A 6,367-nucleotide genomic window follows, 5' to 3' on the forward strand; every position below is an offset into this window, starting at 1 on the left:
TACTGAACTAGAATTAACAGTGCAGACTGGAGACTATCAGGGGCTTTGATATGCACCACCGGTTAGCATGGACTTGATATGCACCCCAGGTACACACCAACAGAGAACTAGATACCCCTTTCACCAGAGGCACTGGGACGTGAGGGAAGTGGCTCTTTCTGGCAGGCAGAAGCCCATGTCCCAGGTTTCTGAGGAATGCTACATGGCAGCTTCTATCTATCTGCCAGTAATCCTTCCGTGTCTAGCCTGACCTGAGCCTGGACTGTCATTTTGGGGTATCACTGTCTTTTGAGGGGGGTGGGCTCTCCCTTTCGACATAACATCTTTCTCCACCGGGACACATTGTAAGACCTTTCACCATTGGTTTAATGAAGCAGAGAGTGAACGCTGAGTGTGTTTGTGGCTCTTTTAAACATCTTCTGTGCGTCAATACGTACTGTAAGATACCCAGAGTTACCTGCAGAATGACTGATAGATTAATGGACCGTAATTCATTACAAAATGGGTGACCTAAGGAGAAATGTATTTTTTTAATTAGCAAGCGGCAGACAGGAATTATTTAACTTGGCTGCTCTGACAGCCCCTGCTTCCCTTTCCAAGGCTCTGGAGGCCAAATGATTTCCCAGGAGAACACAAGTTTAGAACAAACCTCCAGCTGGCGCCTTAGACAGAACACTGGCCTGCAGACAGATGGCAATGTCCTGTGGTGATGTCCAGGGACACATGTAGGCCTGGGGGTGATGGGAGCAGGCTCAACTCCTTTCCCTGAAATACACAACCTCCACTGCCCTCCTGCTCGCCGTGAGAGTTCTAGCTTCAGTCTGTCGCTGTGAGATAAAGACTCTGGTAAACAGCAGCTCGGGGAGAAAAGGGTTTATTTCATCTGACTGACTGGAGTCCAAAATTGAGGGATGGCAGAGTAGGAGCCGAGCAGGGGCCATGGCAGAGCGCTGTTTGCCAGCAGGCTCAGTCAGGGTCACGCTTAGCTCGCTTACTTATATGTCCAAAGAATGGTACTGCCCACAGTAGGCGAGGCCCCCCTACGTCAATTAATCAATACAACCCTCACAGACATGTCTACAGGTCTGATCTGGGGAATTCTTCCATTGAGACTCCCTTCTCTGATGACTCCAGGCTGTGTGAAGTTAAGAGTTAACACTGTCTAGGACAGTGAGTTTGCAGGACTCTATCACTGGCTGCTGTCCAGTTGCTTCTAAATTTTTAAAAATGAACAAAATAGAATCTTTTTTATTTTTTTTATTTTTGAGACAGGGTTTCTCTGTAGTTTTTGGTGCCTGTCCTGGAACTAGCTCTTGTAGACCAGGCTGGCCTCGAACTCACAGAGATCCACCTGCCTCTGCCTCCCGAGTGCTGGGATTAAAAGCGTGCACCACCACCACCCGGCTCAAAATAGAATCTTAAGGTTGAGCTTATAGGACTGGAGAGATGGCTCGGGAGGTAGGTGTGTGCACTGCACTTGCAGAAGGTCCAAATAGCTCACAACTTCCTGGAACTTAAGTTGCAGGCAATCCAGCACCCTCTTCTCACCTCCTCGAGCACTGGCTGCACTCACACAATCACACACCAATGTGTGCGCACACACACAATTTAGTAATAATAAATACTAAAACAACAAAACTTAAAAGAAAGTGCTTAGAGCAAATAGCTACAGGTAAAAACTATTTATTATACAAAGAGTAATGTATGGAGAGCCCTTTGGGGGGTTATGAACTATCAACTGTTTGGTCCCAAAATAATGTTTTTGTTGGTTTGTTAGGGGAAGTCATAGCCAAGAAACACAAAATGGATGGTTGCTCCCCTCCCCAGCCTGCTGCTCACACCAGCCCCCCTCACCCCCGTTGCTCCCCTCCCCAGCCCGCTGCTCACACCAGCCCCCCCACCCCCGTTGCTCCCCTCCCCAGCCTGCTGCTCACACCAGCCCCCTACCCCCGTTGCTCCCCTCCCCAGCCCGCTGCTCACACCAGCCCCCCTCACCCCCGTTGCTCCCCTCCCCAGCCTGCTGCTCACACCAGCCCCCTTCACCCCCGTTGCTCCCCTCCCCAGCCTGCTGCTCACACCAGCCCCCTACCCCCGTTGCTCCCCTCCCCAGCCTGCTGGTCCCCTCCCCAGCCTGCTGCACACAGGTGCATACCTGGACAGAAGTAGCTGAGTGCAGATCTAAGGGACAGTCTAACCTTCACTCTCCTACTTGCTAGGGACTTTAGGGAAGATGCTTAATCTCCACGTCACTCATAAAGTGGAGGCAATGTGCTTGTTTTCCTCATAAAGTTATCGAATGGGCAGGTGACATAAGCTGTCAGTGTGTGAGGGACAACATGTCTGTCACACAATTCAAGCAGTTAGTACGTGTTAACAACACTCTCTTATTTAGCTGCTTTCTTTCTCAAGTGTCATTTGTTAATCTGATAACTAACAGCTGTCAGGATACACGTCAAAATTGAACAGCACAGCGTTTGGGTCTGGATGATGGTATTGTGGGTGATTTTATTGTCCTATTTTTGATCGATTATTTAAGTTCCTAAACTTAATTGTTTAGTAAATTCATATCACTTTTAAAATTTTTAGTGTTGGAGGTGGAACCTAGGGCTTTGAGCATGATAAATATATGGGTTTTTTTTATTGAAAAATACTTTTTTCATAATGTAGTTTGCTCATGTTCCTTCTTTCCCAATTTCTCCCAGATCCTCCCCATCCACCCAACTTCATGTTCTTTAACAAATAAAAACAAGAAACACACAAAAAAATAACCCCACAACCTCTCCCCACCAAAAACAAAAAACAAAAATCAGAACAAGCAAAGGACTACTAATAAAAACAGCCAAAACACAGAAGAATGAAACAAAAGGTCCACTGAGAATACCAGTCAGTTTCCTCGTGGCCTTCTACTGCTGGGCATGGGGCCAGCCCTGAAGTGTGATTTCTGTACCCAGGGAGACTCCACTGAGAAAATCGATTTCCCCTTTGCCATCAGATATCAATCACAGATAGAGTCTCAGTCAGAGTGGGGCCCCATATTTCCCCATCTCAGTTCTGGGACTCCATCTGCCTCAGGCCTGTGCCCATTTTGTGTGTGATGTAACAGTCTCTGTAATGTCTCCTTTTCATCTCTAATTTTTATTAATTTGGATCTTCCCTCGATGTCTTTTGTTTAATTTGGATAAGGGTTTCTCGACCTTGCTGATTTTCGCAAGGAATTAACCCTTAGTGTCATTGATTCTTTGTATTGTTTTTGTTCGTTTCTCTTCTCTTCTCTTTTGGTTTTTTGAGACAGGGTTTCTTTTGTTGTATAGCGCTGGCTATCTTGAAGCTAGTTCTGTAGATCAGATTGGCCTTGAACTCCCAGAGATCTGCCTGCTTCTGTCTTCTGAGTGCTGGGATTAAATTTAACCTCGAATGCTGGGATTAAAGCCAAGTAACACCACCACACAACTGTTTGCTTCTATTTCATATTTTAGCCCGGAGTTTGGTTCTTGCCCTCTAGTCTTTTCAGGCATTATTTCTTCCTGTTGTTTGAGAATTTTCGAGTATATCACTGTGCTGTTGGCATGAGATTGCTCCAGTTTTCTGATGTAGACACTTAGTGATATGAATTTGCCTTTTAGAGACACTTGAATTGTGTCCCATTGGTTTGAGTATGTTGTGTTTCCATTTTCATTCAGTCCTAAAAGGGTTTTAATCACCTTCATTTCTGCATTGTTCCATTTTTAATTCATTAGTGAGTTGTTCAGTTTTTTTTGCTGTCTCTTTTGTTGATATCCAGCATTAATTCATGGTCAGACAGGATGCAGTGTGTTATTTCAATTTTCTTATTTCTGTTGAGATTCCCTTTTTGTCCTAGTATGTAGTCAGTTTTGGAGAATGTTTCATGAGCTGCTGAGAAGAAAATAAATTCATTAGTGTTTGTGTGGAATTTGCTGTCTGCTAGGTCCATTGGATTCCTGACATTAGTTAATGCTAACATTTCTCTGTTTAGTTTTTGTATGAATGATCTCCCTATTGGCAAAAGTGGGGGTATTGAAGTCCACACTATCACTGGGTAGGGTCACTATGTGCTTTTGGCTGTTGTAGTGTCTCTTTATGAATTTCACTGCTTATGCTTTTCTGTAATTCCTTTTCACAAATCAGAAGTTTACCTAGGTGGGGTTTTGTCCTGAGGTCACCACTCCCTTTATTCCACTTAGTATCAAGCATTTCGTCTCCTTGAGCACTGGACTTAGCTCCATTCCACTTTCTGGTGCTCCTTTTCTCCTCAAACTGTACACTTTATATTTTACTTGCTCAGCTTGATCCTTTCAATTATAGATCTGGATGAGTTGTCACTTATGGCCATATGACATAGTCAGTACTGGGCTGTCTTGAAATTTCTTCTGCCAATGTCATTAATCCAAAACTCTCCAGTTTTGGAGCAGATTTTTTTGGACAAAGGCAGAAAGCTGCCACATTCTTCTCCAAAATATCACAAGAACAGTCAACTAACATTCTTCCCCTCTGAAACCTCCTGAGCCAGGGACTCCCACAGTTCAAGTCCCCCTCAGCACCACTGCCTTCCATGCTCTTACTAGTATGGCCCATTAAGCCTCACTTACAGCATTTAACTGCTTTTCTAATCCAAAGTCCACACTCCTCCAACAAACAGCACAGTCAGACCTCACAACAATATCCCACTCCTGGTAGTAACTTCTGTCTTAGCCACTGTTCTAATACTGTAAAGAGACACCATGACCAAGGCAACTATAACAAGAGAAAACATTTAATTGAGGGGCTGGCTTACAGTTTCAGAGGTTTAGTCCATTATCATCATGGTGGGGAGCATGGTGACATGCAGACAGACATGGTGCTAGAGAAGTAGCTGAGAGTTCTATATCCATATACACAGACAGGAGAGAGAGAGAGAGAGAGAGAGAGAGAGAGAGAGAGAGAGAGAGAGAGAGAGAGAGAGAGAGAATGTGCATGGCTGAGCCTGGCTTAGGCTTTTGAAATATCTAAGGCTACTCCCAGTGACACACTTCCTCCAACAAGGCCATACTTCTTATTCCTTTTCAAGTAGTGCCACTCCCTAATGACTGGGTATTCAAATATATGAGCACTATTTGTGTTTCCTGGATGTTTGGTGCCTAGACATTTTTAGATTTAACACTTTCTTTGACTGAATCATCCATTTCTTCTACCTTGTCTTCAAGATCTGGAACTCTCTCTCTCCCCTTCATCTTGGAATATGCTAAGAAATCTTGCCTCTGTGACTTTTGTCTGATTTCTTAAGTTTTTCATTTTCATTTCTAGTTTTATTTTAGCTTGGGTTTTCTTTTATGATTCTATTTCTACTTTTGTGTCTTAAAGTCTTAAAATGTTTTCATTATTTCATGTAACTGTTTTTGCTTTCACAGTCTTCATTAGGGTATTGGTTCATATCCTCTTTAAGGTCTTTGAACATATTCATAATTGCTATTTTGTATTCCTTGTCTTATACTTCACCTAAACTGCATTTCTCAGGGCTTTTATTGAAATACCAGCTTTCAGAGGAGGCATAGTGTCTTAACTGTTCATGTGTGTGTTTTTTCACTAGAACGTAGGTATCTGTAGTTATAATATTTGGGATATCTTGGCATAGATATCTAGTCCTTTTGAGTGGGCAGTTCTGTTCTTTGGTTGCTCATTCCCACTCTAGGTCCTAGGAAAATATGGTGGCTGAGGGCTCTCAGGTAGAGATTGCTTCTGTCAGTAGAAAGATAACACAAAGAAATGGAGATGGTCTAAGAATAAAGGCAAAGAGGGGCAGAAGGAAATATATAGGGAGACAGAGGGTGCACACCAAGAGGCTGAGTCCCCAGGGAGTGGAGGTGGGGTGAGGAGTGGGACTCCTTCAGGAAGGCTCAGGGTGAGTCTAGAGAGGGGAGCAGGAAGGATGATGAGTCCCCAGCATTGTGTTTTCTCTAGTAGAAAGTGTCTCTACAGACAGCATCCAACATAAAGAAATGGAGATGGGATGGAAGGGAAGGATAAGTGGGTTAATAAGAAAGAGCTAAGGGCACCCTGGGTCTGCATCAAGAGGTGGGTGGAAGGTGGTGCTCCTGCAGCCAGGCTGTGATCACATAAAGGGTAGATCTGAAGAAACAGGAATTAAAGGGCTAGGCAGACCCTGGGTTTGCACCTAGATGTTCAATTCTAAATATGTGCTTTATTGCTATATCCCCATCATACTTCTTTAAAACAGGGACAGAAGACAGTCACTGAGAACCTGCAGGGCATGGTAGACCAGGTATGAGTACAGACAAAGTAGAGAAGACATGACCAGGTGGAGGTGATGATCAACAGAAAGAATCAAGAAGGGTAAACAAATGTTACAAAG

This window comes from Chionomys nivalis, chromosome 18 (assembly GCF_950005125.1).
Source record: "Chionomys nivalis chromosome 18, mChiNiv1.1, whole genome shotgun sequence".
Lineage (NCBI taxonomy): Eukaryota > Metazoa > Chordata > Mammalia > Rodentia > Cricetidae > Chionomys > Chionomys nivalis.